This window comes from Melanotaenia boesemani, chromosome 1, assembly GCF_017639745.1.
Source record: "Melanotaenia boesemani isolate fMelBoe1 chromosome 1, fMelBoe1.pri, whole genome shotgun sequence".
NCBI classification, from domain to species: Eukaryota; Metazoa; Chordata; class Actinopteri; order Atheriniformes; family Melanotaeniidae; genus Melanotaenia; species Melanotaenia boesemani.
The window spans coordinates 6,368,701-6,385,613 of NC_055682.1; the positions used below are offsets into that span (position 1 = coordinate 6,368,701).

The window sequence follows — 16,913 nt, forward strand, 5'->3', positions numbered from 1 at the left end:
CTCTCGCCTACGCCAAGGCATAGTGGAAACCAGCGGGAGTGCCAAATTTTGCCCCAAGCAGTCACATCCACACCACACTTAGATTAACTTTGTTAAGACGTTATTAGCTCAGAGATCCATGAAAGTCTTAACTGGGTGCATTTAAAGTGACGTATACAGAGAAGGTTACTACACATGACACTTTAATATTTTAATGGACTGCCTTTAGCTTTTATTACGGTGGGATTCACTGTGGCATGGTTTCATAAGCAAAATTAGTTTTTCCATTTAGAGTTGCATTTATTTTTCACCAGGATCTTGTATTGTTGATGGGAGAGTCCGACCAATGAGCAAAGCTTTTCGCAGCACATCCAAAAAATTCTCAGTGGGGTTCAGGTCTGGACTCTGTGACAGCAGAGTCATGTGTGAAAAGTATGTCTCCTGTTCCCTGAACCACTCTTTCACAATCTGGCATTGGCACCTTGGAATATGGCTATGCTAGAATAACCTGCCCGTTCATTAAGACTCCTTGAGATCCTTCCATACTGTGCACGTGGAACTGTTCTTACATTCACTATTAAACACAGCCCCGAGTTCTACTGTTTGTCTATTATTTGATTTCACCCAACATTAAGGTGATCACAGATCATTGTGTTTTTCCAACCACCTTTCTTCCTGGAAGATGATGGTTTACCCACTACCCTTCCAGGTTTTAGTAATGTGCTGGACAGTTCGTAACCCAGTTTTAGTAGTTTCAGCATCTCCTTTGATGTTTTCTTTGCGTGATGCCAATAATTTGACTACCTGAAACAGACTAAGCTCTTTTCCATGTGGGCAGTGTATTTGATTGCATGTATCAAATAAAAAAGTCATGATTTCTCTGACACACATTAAGAAAGGGTAACATGGGTATAAACCTGCAGCTGCGTCTTGACAACCTGCCGCCCTCAGCACCACTCTCTCTACATCACTGTCTGATTTCCTTTCTCTGCACACAACACTGATACCCAGTCTCACACAGCAGCACCATTACTGAAGCAGGAGTCTGAGTCAGCCGGTCCTGCTTGCACACAATGGACCTCATTGAGAGGATTCACAAACTTCTGAACAAAATCAGATCTGATAACAACTGAGATTTACAGAAGAAAAACAGACTCAGACAGGTGAATAAGATGTAACAAACAAAGTTGTTTTAAACAAACAAGAGCTGCTTTAGTTTTCCAGCATTTTACAGACAAGCAGCAGATCAAAAAGAAAGTTGGAGACATTTTTCAGAAAATGTGCATTTTGAATCTTTGTATACACAAACATGCTAATATGTCCTCCTGCAAAGCTTCATTAATACTGATTGGGAAGTCTACCAGAAGTTACAGAAATGACTTAATCTGACTCTTCTGAGAAGTCAATTCTTTGGACAACAGAGAATCTTGTCTACTCAATTAGCAAAACAAAGATGCAGTTTGACTTCAGCTTTCCAACGTGACCTGAAGGGATTTTTATTGAGCTGCACAGCTCTGCAGTGAATCTGCTGATGAACTCTGCCAGCAGTTCACTGTGACCTGACTTTCCCCATTCATCCATTTCCTCTGTGACGTCCTCCCTACTGGAAGAAACCCTGTGTCAAGGCCAGACGGCTTCCCGTGGCAGACACAACAAACTGGGAGGAAAACATGGCAGCACTCCAAGACTGACCGCGTCAACCAGGACCTCAATGCACACCACACAGCGTTGATTTTTGGCTGGTGTGTTTCTGCTATCAATGCAACCTAATGCTGCAGAATTACTGTGGCAGTTTAGTTTTGCCTTATTTTTAATTAACCTTTATTTACTGAAAAAGTGGGTTCATGAAAGCGAAACATTGAATAGTTTCTGGATGAGACTGCCCCACAAATTTCAACCTAACATGTCTGTGAGAAGTTTCTCCTCCCAGAGTTTCATAGTGTTCCCTCTAACTGTATATTACTACTTGTCTCCCAATATATCAGAGTCGTTAGTACAGTGGTGCTACATGAGAAGCAGTGTATGCCTGTAACCTTGGTGAGATCTGCAGGGAACAATGTGGCAGTGAGTGTAAATAACCTCAGCGCTTCTATGACGACAGATCATCCAGCAGCAAAAATGGGAGCGTGCACCAACTTGTGCCAACGAAGAAGAGAATTCTGAATAAAAAGGATTAGGTTACTGAGTAATTATGGGCGTGTTTGAGTGGATGGGAGTGCCGTCTCTGCAGAGATGGGTGACATTTTAGATTAGCTGACGGTGAGCCACAACATTAAGCCTGTTAGACATGGCAATCCACACTCAGGGACGGCTGAGTTTGTGTGTGTGTGTGTGTCACAGGAGAGTGACAAGTATGCTAACAGCAGCAGAGGCATTTGCCTCTAGCATGTTGGAACGTGCATGAGCATGAAAAAATAACTTTACAACGAATCACTAATTGCTGCTTGCTCAGACCGTCTTGTGCAGGAACATAAAACACATCTTTAAAATTGCCTATAGAGTATTACTGGAGTATTTGAGCACCCCCAGTAGGGGCTGGTTTTTATGTTGTTTTAGTTTATAAGAACCATAGTTTGCTCAAACAACTGATTCTAATAAATGTTTAATTTCTCCAGTTTTCCAGGTAATCTTCTATTGTAGTTCGTTAGAAAGCATCCTTACATATTGCATCTTCATGTGGTACCTTAGCTGTGCTGCAGTCGACAGAAGGACTCAAAACGAAGCGTCATCTCCAGCACACATAAGATCATAGAGACTCAACTCCCTGTGCTTGAAGAAATCTGCACCACACGGTGCCTCAGGAAAGCAACAGGGATTTGAGGACCCCACACACGCGCCAAAACCCCAAAAACAACAAAACCCCTAAATGCATATACATTCACCTCCTTTGCAGTGAAGCCCCTAAATCTAAAATATACATCAACTTGTCAGAGCCCGAGGAGCTGTTTTGGGGCATCATCATATTTATTACTTTTAATATTTTTATTTTAAGAGACAGATATTAGGATGTTCATGTTTGTGTAGAATGGGGGGACGGGGGGCTAACTGCTCTGTTTGTGCATGTGTATGGATATCTAACTGCATGTGAGAGATGTAATAAATGTATTTTTAAATTGCTATGTTGCTTACTTTAGTGTGTGTGAACACTTGTTTTACTTTAACATGCATAAATTGTTTTTACCGTGTAAAGAACTTTGTGTCATCTTTGGCAGGAAAAGCACTTCACAAATAAATGGATTTGATAATTAAATTCATCATCACAAAATGGAAAGCAAAAGACAACAACAGCAAACCAGCTGAGAGAGAACCATCCTCTGAAATGGGCAGGGAGGTCTTCTAATCAGAAAGGTAACCCTGAAGGATCTGGAAAGCTCCGCAGCAGAGGCTACTGTATCTGTCCAGATTTAAGTCGAAGAGATCACCAGATGCTTCTGGAGAAATACTAACTATTACAACACTGAGATGATTTTTGTTGCTCTAATGAGCATCAAAGTGTGCATGCATCAGTCTTTATTAGTGGGTAGCTCAAATCCAGCAACCTGATTATTGTGTGGGGGATCTGTTTATGACAAGGTTGGGAACCACTGGTCTGAAGAGATGCAGAACCCTTTTCTAAGCTCCAGCTGTAAAGTTCGTGTGTAAGCAGGGATTGATGAGAATGTCTGGACTAAACTCAGCTCACATTCTCCAGAAAGTCTTCAGTAGTCTTGTGGCAAAACAGCTCAAGTGAAATGACCCTGAAGTATCTTGGTGGCAGCCATGAAAAGAGCTGGTGAAATTCTTTGCATGCCACAGACACAACGTTAAAATCTCCCTTAGCAAAGGATGAAATGGACCACCCGTCAGGTTCATAAATCATCGTCATTCTTACTGGGATTCACATCAGTTGAAAGACAGGAAGGCTTCATTGCTTTTTATTTCTTTAAACTCAGTGTCCACGTTTAAATCAGACACTAAAGAACACACAATATGTTGTTAATGCATTGATGAATCCAAGTTCATCCCTTTTTTGTGATAGACCTTTGAAACAGTTGTAGTTTCATTACAAAAAGATCCATATTCCCCTTTTCTTTAATAATTCTTCCCCAGTTTTCCTTGACATGTAATAAAACAATATTCAAAAGCTCAAAAAAGTATTTTATTAAATTATTCTTATGGTTAGAATTAGTGCTGTCAATCTCTGACTTCCACTACATTGGGGCTTTTCAACTCCAGTCCTAGGGATCCACCACCTTGCAGGTTTTAGATGTTTACCTGCTCCAACATACCTGATCTGACTTAAATATATTTCAACTTCAAAAGCTTCTCGTTGAGAAATACACAAGTCTGTTAATGAAGCTATGATTTGAGCCTGGTGAGTTGAAGCAGGGCAACAGGTGCTGATGGATGCTTTTATTTCTAGTAGACTAGACTACTGTAATGCCCTGCTCTCTGGTCTTCCCAAAAAGTCCATTTCAAACCTACAGCTACTTCAGAACTCGGCGGCACGTGTTCTGACGAGGACCCGAGGGCGGGAACACATCACACCAGTTTTAAAATCACTGCATTGGCTCCCTGTGCATTTCAGGATTGAATTTAAGGTTCTTTTAGTAGTTTATAAATGTCTTAATGGTCTTGGGCCCTCTTATTTATCGGACTTTCTTTAAAGTCATGAATCCTCGTGGGCCCTGAGGTCTTCTGGTACTGGACTTTTAGTTATTCTAAGGGTGAGGATCAAGACATACAGAGAGGCCTCTTTCCATTGTTACGGCCCTTGTCTGTGGAAAAGTCTGCCAGAGGGCCTCAGGGCTGCAGAGAACATTGATGTTTTTAAAAACAGGCTTAAGACCTACCTTTTTAGCTTAGCATTTAACTAAATTTTATTTGATCTTAATTTGTTACATCATTTTATTTCACGTTATTTTATTTTCATTTTACTCAACTGTACTATTTATTCATTTATTCATTCATTCGTTCATTCATTCATTCATTCATTCATTCATTCATTCACTCACTCACTCACTCTTGGCTGTTCTTATTGTTTCTTAGGGTTATTTAATCTTCATTTTAACTCCAGTGTTTTCCTCGTGGGGATCCTCCACGCCGGGGGTTTGCTGCTCGGTCTGGGGGCTGTTGCAGCAGTGATCCCACTTAGTGGGATGGCTGCTTGGTGTGTGTGTGCATACGTGTGTGTGTGTGTGTGACTGTGTGAAATATTTTAATGAGTGTTTTTATTGTTATGTAATTCTACTTTGATTTATGAAAAGGCTTGTTTTTATTTCTAATATGCATAAATGGTTTTAATCATATAAAGCTCTTTGTGTTGGCTGTGGCATGAAAAGTGCTTTAGAAATAAAGTTTGATTTGATTTTTGATTTGAACAGCTACCATCTGCAGGGCAGCAGACCCGAGTACCAGAGTGGAAAAACTCTGCAATACATGACTGAAAACGAAATTTCCTTCAACTCTACTCAAAATAGAAAAAACAGTAAAAATAAAAAAATCAATGATGTTTTTATTTTATCAGCTGAGATATCATGATTTTACCTCATACACCGGAAAAAAGGTCTATTTAACCAAGTCTTATAATCTTATATTAAGCCAAAAAGTCATGTTGAGTGATACATTAGGCAAAAGCAGAATATGTAAGATTATTAATCATTTTTTTCATGTCTTACTTGGTTACTAAAACTGTTATTTTACACTCATCAGGTTAAATCATCTCACAGACACTGAGGTCACAATGCATATTTCACACCTAACACCTTTTAAAACTAGTTTCCAGACCTCCCAGTACCAATTCACACACACTGCACAAATTAGCAGTCCTAAAATAAAGAGATTATTTCATTAAGTGAAGTAATCTGTCAGTGCAGTAAGATAATTGAACTTGGTAAAATTTCCTTACTGAAGTGTCTGATTATTTAACTTGATTATAGTCTGCATTTAACACCACCCTGCTGAACATCCTTATCAAGTGGTGGGTCTCATCTCCGGCTGGGAATGAGACAGCATACAGGGCGGAAGTCCACAAACTGGTCATGTGGTGTTCAGCGAATAACCTCTTGCTGAACACCAACAAAATGAAGGAGATGGTGATGGATTGTAGGAGTGGGTGATTTTGCCCAAAAATTATATCACAATATTTTTCTATAAATGGATTTTCATGCAAGTCCAAGTCTTATGGCTTAAGTCAGGTTGCAAGTCACTTTGGTTGTAATGATTAATCTGCCATCGGGTCTGCTTAGAAGATGCATTATAACATCCAAGGAATTTAAAAGCCGTTCTCACCCTTTCTTTACCAGCATTTAGTAACAGCACTGATCCGTAGCTTAAGCTGGAGTACTCTGTCCCTCTCCTCTGGGTGATTTCTTTGCTTCACTAAATTTGGGAAACCTGGAGATGAACATGGAAATTTATTCAGATTACTAAATACGCTCTTAACATAACTTATCCAAAAGTTTTTAATGTGAAAAAAAAATCCATCGGGACCCACAGAGAAATTTAAAATACTAATACTCCAGTTCATAGCATTTTTAGGTTTTTTCCCCCCCTAGATGTAGGGAGGAGGGCAAATATAAATAAGCACCACTTGTCCTGCAGGTTTTAGACGTTTTCCTGCAACAACATACCTGATCCACATGACAGCTTGTTTTCAAGTTCGGTACAAGCCACTAATGACCCATTAGTAATTTGACTCGAGGGTATTGAAGGAGAAAACATGTAAAATCTGCAGGATTGGCTCAACATAAATAATACTTACATTCCCAAATCAGCAACAGCTAGATTGACGTTTTAGATCACAGATGTATTCTGGACCTAAACAGTACTGAGATTCGTAAACAATCAGAGTTTTAAAATCTATTCTGTGACTGACTGGAAGCGGATCCTCTGGGGTCCATCACACCTCGGTCACAGCCTCTTTAACCTGCTGCCCTCTGGCAGAAGGTACAAGGTCTGAGACAACCAAACACTTTTTACTCTTGAACTACCAGGCTCCTTAACAAAAAGGGACTAAAACAATAAACAAAAAAACAATAAGTGCAATTTGTATGATTATGTGTAGATGAGAGACTGTTCAGTTTCTTTTTAGTATGTCTTTAGTATCTTTTTTTAGCATGCTGTAGATTTATTGATTGTTTAATGTATTGCACTATGAGGGAGGGAATTCTGAACCAATTTTGTTGTAACATTCTGTGCAATGACAATAAAGTTTATTATTCTGAATCTTCTCAAGTATTTTCCCCTTATATTAAGCTCATATATAAAATTAGACTAAACGTTGCAGTGTATGTACGATTCAGCTTATCCATATTTAATTTTGTAATATCAATATTGTCTTCCACACCACTACTTACTAAAACAATAAAAATGAGAAAATTCAAATGATAAAACAAAATAGTTTGTACACTAAACAAGCCTTCAGTTGTTCAGTTTTTGCAGTAAGAAGTGCAGCTGATTCTGGGTGACAGGTCACACACAGTCTCTACAAAGATAAAACTTTATCAGTGGGTGATTTTCTGGCTGCATCTATATAAAAACCCTTAGACTTGAATGATCTCTGCTCCAGCTGGAGGTGGGAGACCATAAGAGTCAACTTATGCAACATCTGCCCCCGGCACAATTTCACAACAATCCACCAACTCTGAAATGACTCAGTCTGTATTTATAAATGCCTTTAAATCTTTATAATCTTAGATAATTTGAATACTTCTCTAATACTACTAACTGTATAACCAAATTCAATTCAGGGCATCCACATGGTCCCAGCTCACGTCATCTCAGGGCACAAAATAGAGAAATTACAGTCAGTCCACCTACATACAGTCCACAGATGATTGTGAAAGCATGTTGTCTGGTTAAGCAAAGCTCTAAGATTTGCTTTCAGGTCAGAAACTTATACAAGATCTTTTATCACTATACCAGATTTTAATGTTACTGTTTGCAGCAGCTGTGATATAAGTCTGACACCACCGTTTCCACGACACAATAGCTTTAGTTTTCTAGATTTCACCTGACAGATTTCTATAGACGCTATTATCTGATCCTGATGATGGCAGAGACTTTCTGGAAAACATGCAGACATTTTTAGCTAAGAGCTGACTGGAAAATGTCTGGCATAAGTTTGGAGTGAGTTATGTGAATATTTGCATCCATGCATGCTGCTCCTCTGGAAAAATGTCATGGCTACAGCGCATGTAAGAAAGCCATCGTTGTCAGAGAGAAGGTGTGTGATTGTGTGCATTTTGCAGTCACGGCAGCAACAGGATTATTAGACCGTTTTGTCGGACTGAAAGACTTCATTAGCAGGATAAAGAACTGTGAGCTGAAAATAGTGTTGCTGCACAATTACCACAAAGCCAAAATCTGTCTTGGCAACCTTTCTGTGAACACATCCAACTATCCAGGTAGCTTCTCTTCATATTAAAGGTGTCACATTAACACGGGTAACGCTGGAGTTACTCCTTTCAGTACAAGGTGACCGCTCACAGCTGGTCACTAGAATACTGAATTCTCTTTATTTAATATTTTCTCAGTTTTCTCACATGTCCATCTGATCAGCTGCAGATCGCTGTATGAACTGTGAGCAGATGGTCAGATCAGAGTGGTGTTTGGTTACCATGGACAGGATGTTTACTTGCTCTGGTCACTGGTCATGAACTTGAGTTCATCTGACGTGTGGCTTTCTGAGAATTAAGATTATAATACATTTTATTTATAGATGCCTTTCAAGACTCAAGGCCACCTCTCAAAACAAAAACAAATACACAACAACACAACAAATACACAATACAGAAAAACTATGTATGATGAGAGAGAAGGCAGTCTGAACAGGTGTGTTACAGGTGTGTTTTGAGACGTGATATGAAGGTGGGTAGAGATGTTATTGTATCAGGATGTGAGTGACTTATTTTTCTATGCTGATATAGTTCTGTGTTGCAGTAGAGATGAGAATGCTGACCAGTGACTGACCAGACATATATTACTGAATTTTGATTGGCTGTTAGAGTGAGATGACTAAATTCCCAGCAAAATGGATCTGAAGCCACTTGACGATGGAGAATAGGTCTTCTGACTGTATTTCAGCTTGTTTTATATGAAAGTCTAGATTGAACTTCTTTTTTTCTGCAAAAAGACTTTTGCTTGCTGACTTGCTCATGTTGAGTGAAAAGAACTTTGAGGACCTAAGCTAGTGCTGCATCCATATTATGAACAGAAAAATGGTAAAAAAAAAAAAAAAATGCTGGTATTAAAATAAAGAAAAACAGCTTTCAAATGGCCTCTGGTTTAATTTTCATTCAGTCCTTTAAACAGCTGAAAACACCTGAAAGCTTCTTTGATCCAAAACACGTCAGGCCTGACTAAGAGAGAACAGCAGGACTGTTGAAACGGAGGAAAAGTGCTGGGAAAGACAAAACCAAGAAAAACTGAAAGACGAGAGGAATGAGAGTGGAAGTCTAGGAAGAAGAGAAATGTGACAGAGACAACAGGGCAGAGAGAATGAGGGGGTTTAAAAGAGCAACAAACACAGGACTTCTTGTGGTTTAAACACTAAAGCAGCAAAATCCAGATAACAGAGCAGATGAGACGAGTTTTTCAAGCTCTGATAAATGAAGCAGAAGCACATGTTTATACAAAACACACATGCAGACAGTCAAATCAATACCATATCAAACAAGACTAAACAGAATTCCACACTTCATCCTCTTTGATTTTGTGTATTGAGGCAAAGCTGTCTCACCACAGACTTAAACTTTAGCTGATTCTACTACTCACATCCTTATATTCCTGTAATAACAGCAGATCGTGTGTGTAATGAGAAAAGCAGCAGAGACAATCCGAGCATTAAAGGCTGGACTGAGGATAAAATAAAAAAAAAAAATCATCTTTCAATAAGAACTATTATAATAAATGCACGAGAAAAAGAAAGCTGATCTTCTACATGCAGGAACTCAATGCATGCAGTCATGTGGACGTGTTTAAGATGGCCTGCTGAAGTTCAAACTGAGCATCAAAATGAGGAAGAAAGGGGATTTAAGTGGCTTTGAACGTGGCATGGTTGTTGGTCTGAGTATTTGCTGGGATTTTCACACACAACCATCTCTGTGGTTTACAGAGAATGGTCTGAAGAAGAGAAAATATCCAGTGAGCAGCAGTTGTCTCAGCCAAAAAGCCTAGTTGATGTTAAGAGGAGAATGGGCAAACTAGTTGGAGATGTCAGAAAGGCTTTTTTTTTCCTTCATGAATTGTCTGTTTTAGAAATAAGTTACATACAGTGTTAGTAATCCCAATTTTAAGCTAGACATTTACATCCACAGACTTCTGATTGTTTGGTAGTAGAGAAGGGGACTCGAGTCTGGGACTTGGACTCTAGTTGCACTAGAGTCACATTTCCAGTGACTTAACTCGACTTGTACTCACGCCACAATTTGAGACTTGTGAACAACCTTTTTTTTTCTCCATGTAACACAGACGTAACGTCACACAGACGCGCCCGCAGTGCACATGCAATCAATCAAAACATTGACAGCACCGGTGAACACAGCTGTCACTGCAGCGCCTGTAACTTCAGGGTATTAAAAACTTCATAAAAAGGGACCAGTATAAGAGCAGCAAACTGGAACGGTATAAAAATTCAGGACGCTGGATCCACCACATCCACCTTCATCCACCTTAACACACACCTGGAGAGGCCAGTCACTGTAATATTAAGTCACTGTTAGCGTTTATGTTAGCAAAGAGCATCAGAATGGCTTCACTGGATGTTCAGAAGAAGAACAAGACATTTACTGAACAGTTTCCATTAACTGTAACTTGGCCAGGATCATGTTAGACCGGGATCAGACCCAATGTAAACAATGTGGTTTTACTTGGTGTGTTTATCAGAAAAGTGCAGCTGTTGCTAATTTAGGAATTAAGAAATATGTGTTGGGTCTGCAAGAACTGGATCTAAATTATTAAAAAAATCTGCATTTCTTTAGTCAGTTTGAAAAAAGTTTAAAATTAATATTTTCTGTTTTCATTCTGCAGTTATTTCAAGCCCATTAAAAAAACCTTTTCTGATGCACTAGTGCATGGGTCACTAACTGTAGACCTGTTGAGCTGCTGTCCTGCAGATTTTACAAGTTTACCTGCTGCAATACACTTGAGTCAAATTATTAATGGTTCATTAAGAGGCTTGTGCAGAACTTGACAACAAGCGGTCACATAGATCACATGTGTTCAGCAGGAAAATGTCTAAAACATGCAGGACAGGTGGTGATCCTACACTAAAGTGCAGCATATTGGCCCTCCTCTATACATTCAGGAAAAAAACGCTATGAACTGCAGTATTAGTATTTAAAATTCTCCAGATGGATTTGGTTCACATTAAAAACTCATAGATTAGTTATGTCAAGAGCATATTTAGTAATCTGAATAAATTTCCATGTTCATCTGCAGGTTTTCCAAATTTAGTAAAGCAAAGAAATCACCCAGAGGAGAGGGACTGAGAACTTTTCAGTTTAAGCTACAGATCAGTGCTGTTACTAAATGCTGGTAGATAAAGGGTGAGTACAGATTTTAAATTTCTTAGATATTATAGTCTTCTAAGCAGACCCAATGGCAAGCGTTGCATGGCAGATTACTCAGTACAACAAAAAGTGACTTGCAACTTGACTTGGACTTGAGGTCAAATACTTGAGACTTTGCTTGGACTTGCAAAAAAGAATTTGTGGACATCTCTGTTTGGTAGGTTGCAATGACTCTTTCTGAGACCAACAGCGTTACATTCAAGATGATATTCACCTGTCAGACCGGCCTAGTCCAATGAATGGCAGCAGCATTTAAGGGACACCAAATGCTGACACTGTTTCTGCAAATCTACCCACCGCTATCAATAAAGAAACTTTGAACCTTGAGCAAACAGATTGAGTGTTTTGCCAATCGAAGGTATTCATTCAATCGAGCAGTGATATGTAGAGAAATGCAGACAAGTGTGTTCCCTGTAATAACGTCTTGTTTAATGCGTTCCTTACATAAACTTTTGTGCTCATAATACAAGGGATAAACTTACTTTTAGATTTTCCAGCTACAACTGATGTGAAATGCAGATGCTGTGCAGCTGCATTAAAGTTCCAACACTATGTCATAAATATCATATTTAAGGCTTTATTAGGACTTACTGCACACAAAGTTTAACACTTTCTATGCACGGGTGGTTTAAGAAGTTCGTAGTTTGGTTTGATTTGATTTGGGAATCCACTGTAAGTGTTGTGGATCAAAGCAAACAACAACAACCACCATCCTTCAAACTGACTTAGGGTTGCTTTGCCCTTTAAATGATTTTCAAGGCTGGAATTTAACATCTTGCAAACAAAGATGTTAAATTCACATTTAAATGCTTCAGAGGTGCAAGCTTTTGTACCACATTAAACCAAACTGCTTCTGCTACTAGTACAGAGCTGGTGGCTCGGATTCTGCATTTTTCCCAATCGACTGTACAGAATATTAATCATGTGTCTCAGGTCAAATAACAAACAGGATCAGAGATTAAAAAAAAAGATAGAAAAAATAAAAAATCTGGAAAAATGTGCATCTAATACATCCTGCAGAGGAGGTGGTGATAGGAGGAGACAGTAGGAGATCCTGGTTGTTGGTTTATTGAGAAGTGGGTCAGGCCAGTGAGGAGGAGGAGGAGGGGAAAGACCAGCTGAGGGAGGGATGAGGAGGTAGTGACGAATAGAGAGGCTGGTCCAGACCTCATAAGCTTCACTGGAAAACTCACGGCCATTAATCTGATTAATGTAAACCAACAGTTTCAATGCAGCCAGGCTGGGATATACCTACACATGAAGCATGTGGCGGTCGACATGAGCACTCGTACACAAGCTCTTCTGCATTCCACATCATGGCCTGGCGCCTTCAAACATCCAGAAACACTAACAGAACTTGGAGAATCTTTGCTGCCAGCAGTTGCCCTTACATCAGAGTTTTAGATCCAGCTGTGGGCCACAGAGCTGCTGTGCGTCTCTATCAAATGAAAAACTCACCGTTTCAAGAAAGAAAGCGATCCCCATGCTCACAATGATTACAAAATGATTGCTGGTGACAAAAATAAAGCAGAATTTAGCTACTAGAAACTTGAAAATCATACTCTTGCTTTAATTTACTGTTTTATAGTAGGTGTGGAAAGTCAGGAGTAAAATTTATCCCAAAAAACACATTTATTTTTTTTTATTTTATTTTTTTTAGGGAGACCTGACCATAAAGGATATGACAGTCTACACATATAAAACACAGCACACAACAAAACAGTTAAATAAAACTCTACAACAGATGCAAAACACATACAATCATCATAAGAGCAGCACTTTCAGACTTTAGTTAAATGAGTTCCCAATGAAGCTTTAAATTGACCAAAAGAGACCAAGTTACTGAACTTTAGGTTCTCCTGGATCTACCAAGTTCAGTCAAAGTTTTTGGTACGCTAAACAGCAGCAGTCTCAATGGGTGCACATTATAAAAATTTTTGAATGGTATTATTGAATATAACAGGAGTTTACTGGCTATTGTTGGTGTAAACTAAAACTGACCAGCAATGTTTTTTCCTAACACAGTGAGGGCTTGGAGACCAGATCATAAAGAACACAGTGATGTTTGCTGGGTAAGGAATTATAAATAAAATGCAGAGAGCAATGATGAACAGAGTCAAAGTGACTGAGCACAGACAAAGCTGATAATGATGAACAGGGAACGCGGATGGAAAATAGATATTAGTTGAATCTGGTGCAAACAATTGTCTCCCTCGATGTAATAAATGTGTTTGACACACAGTTCCTGTAATAACTAAACTCAAACTCAAATTAACCATCCATATAAATAGTGTCACCATAATCTGAAACACTTAAAAATGTTGTCTATGTAAATCTTTTTCTTTATACTGAAAGTCCTGCAGCTCATTAAACTTAATGGTTTGGAATGAATAAATGTAAAGTAGGAGGAAATTTACTAAGAACAACACTAGCAAGGTGTCAATGTTAATTGCTCTGCAGGAAGCAAGGAAGCAAACAGATGATACCATCACCGGAGGTGTGTGCAGTTGCTGCAGTCTTCATCTGTTCAAACCTTTTCCAGAAGAAGCAAGCAACAAAAATCAGAAAGAGCAAAGCCAGCTCAAAAGACAGCAAAGTCTGCAGTGTGCCAGGCATTGTATTGTTTTTATATGTGCCTCCATATTGTCAGGAAGACTCACCAGGTATGTCTTCTACTCACACCTTCACAGCTGGAGCCCATTCAGACAAAGAATGGAAAACACAACAGTTCTTGCAGTGAAAATGACAGGTATGCAACTTAAGTCGTTTTCACACATGAACACCAGCGATTTTCAGGACAGTTTGGTCTGACCTTTGTTCCACCATAGTGAAAGCACAATTTACTGGCTGGAAATACAGCCATCTAAAATGTACAGGACACAGAACATGATGCAGAAATCAGGCCGAGTACTGCATGTAACTAAATATCAACAACAGCTGGGAGCGAGTGGAAAGCAGGACCCAGGTCAGCAGGAAGGACAAACAACAGAAAACACTTGACAACACCATCAATTGACTAATCTGTTCGCCAACCATCAGTAAAAGAAAAATCTACAGAATAAGGCCCTGGTACAAAGAGTGTGGCTCTGAGAGATTTGATGTTGATAAACTACAAATGTTACAGACATACAGAGTAAACATCAACAACCAGTTGTTGTTAAGTGTAGAAGTTCACCATGAAAATAAATTCAAATTAATTCCAGTAAACCTTCACCAGGTAAAGCTAGCATTTCACAAGTCTAACACGACTATGAACACCATCCAACAGAAGAGCCGTCCTCAAATCAGCAGTGAGAGGCAGCTTTGTCACCAGATGAAGTCTGATGTTCATACAGGAAGGGCAGAAAGGAAATGATGGCTAAAGGCATGCTTAGAAGAACTGTCCAAGAATTCTCAGTGATTTCAAATGACATTTTTGAATAATGACTAATGGTTTTAGTTCAACGATGTGTCGTACTTGTGCTAACCAGAAACAAACCTAAAAAAGGATAATAAAAAAAAAATAACAATGGCAACAACAACAAGACAGAGTATTAGGGCCACATTAAGAAAAATAAATTCACAGGCTTCAAGAATGAAGTAGTAATATTACGAGAATAAAGTCATAATTGTACCAATTCCAGCCATTTTCACCTCCACAAAAGCAGCAATTTTCTCCAAGTCCGCCGGCTTCTTTCTGCAGAAGAGATTCATTTTCTTGGAGATTCTTTTCAAAATCCTGATATTAATGATAATGTGGTGCTGATGTGCCAAAAGATTAAGTATCTCCTGGTTTGTGAAACCTGTGCTGAAGTACAACTGCACAAAATGCTCCACCGCCCTCATTTTAACAACTTTCCTCTTCTAAAAGAACTGAATAAATAAAGAATAAATATTTTATTCTCATAAAATTACTACTTTATTCTTGTAATATTAGGACTTTAACTCACAGCAGCCCTTCTGATTCAAATCCTTGTTCGTATGCTCAGAAAGTCAGGTTTATTTGGGGAAGTGTGGATGAAAGGGTGGTTTGCTAAAATACTTTAGCGGTTTTGCTGCAATCCAGCGTCGTGGGGACGGCCCCTAAGTCTAGTGGACTACTGACTACTGCTCCATTAAGAGAACTCTTCTGCAGAAATTACTTTAATCTTTAGGAATATCTGGAATACTGCATCACATCTGGAAGACAGCAGTCATGTTCATTTATTATTTGCAGGCTCAGCATTTTAATGTCTACCAGGTTAGCTTAGTTTCACCATAATATATATAGTCAAGTTTCTACAAAACAGATCAAAACTACCTCGAGTGGATGTAAAATTTTTGTGCATTGGTGGAAGTGTTTTTTTTTTTTGTCTTTACTTCTACCTTTTACGATTCATATCCTCTAGTAACTCTGGGAAGACATTTGTTCTTTGGATACATTGTGGAGATAATCAAATACAAACACTTTCTACAGTTTCTTTTTCTTATATTCATATAATAATGTGTTTTGTTTTTTAAATCAATTAAGAAAAAAGGATTCAAGCTCAAAAAGCACATTTTGCCACTGGTGGAGTACATAACTCACTGTGCCTTCATTATAATCTGTCATGTACAGCATCATTAGCCTCTGATACTCCGTTGGACAGTCGTTGACAGAAAATGCACATTACAACATCGATTGTATTCTGTCACATGAGGGACAACAGTTTTCTGCAGATGTCAATGACCTGCTTGCATAAACAGCAAAGATCAGCTCCAGAGTTTCAAAAAGCAAACAGTCTGATAAAGTAAGGCTGGAAGGGAGAGGGGGTCGACCACTTCAATCTATTTCACTCCACTATCTGGAGCCCTGACTTGTGTAGTCATGAACAAATGAGAATACAGTATAATACAACAGGCTATAGACGCTACAGAGACACAAACGAGCAGCTGTGTAACCGTTAAATGCTGAAGGAGCACAAAACACAGATATAAGCAGAAAACAGCGCATGTCAACCTGCTGCTAGGTGAGACTCTGGGTTAGAGGGGAGCTTACCTTTTCAGAGACGAAAACAGAGATGGACAGATGTCCAAACAGAAGACTGCCTTTGTCTCCTCTAGCCTGAGAGGTGAAAACGGGACAGCAAGGAAAAGAAGATCCCTCAGGAGCATAAGCAACAGTAAAGGAGAGGAGAGAGAAAAAAAAAAGAAGACAGAGAGGTTTGTTAGTCAGCGAAGCAGCGAGCGTTTAGATTTGATCCTGTCTGCAGACGAGCGGCTTTAAAGCTCGGTGCTGGTTGGAGGGTGGCACATTCTGGAAGTCACAGTGAAATGCCACACATGGAGCCTGCGGTGAAATCCTAATAAAACAGCCAGAGAGCAGCGGCGCCTGACAGGGGAGGTCAGAGCAGTTCGCTCACACCTCTATTATTATTTGAAGAG

At 39.2% G+C, this 16,913-nt stretch overlaps 1 protein-coding gene across 4 annotated transcripts in view; it reads right to left on the bottom strand.

The window, feature by feature from the left end:
• Positions 1–16,913, bottom strand: part of pacsin3 (protein kinase C and casein kinase substrate in neurons 3) — a 52,069-nt gene that overhangs the window by 27,956 nt on the left and 7,200 nt on the right. The window contains exon 2 of one of the 4 annotated variants that reach the window (XM_041989179.1): positions 16,528–16,593. The exons of 2 other annotated variants lie outside the window; for them this stretch is intronic. The gene's annotated coding sequence lies outside the window, so the exon portion shown is untranslated. Of the gene's footprint in view, positions 1–12,013; positions 12,034–16,527; positions 16,594–16,913 lie in introns of those variants that run through there. One more of the 4 variants, XM_041989189.1, reaches the window with a different exon arrangement.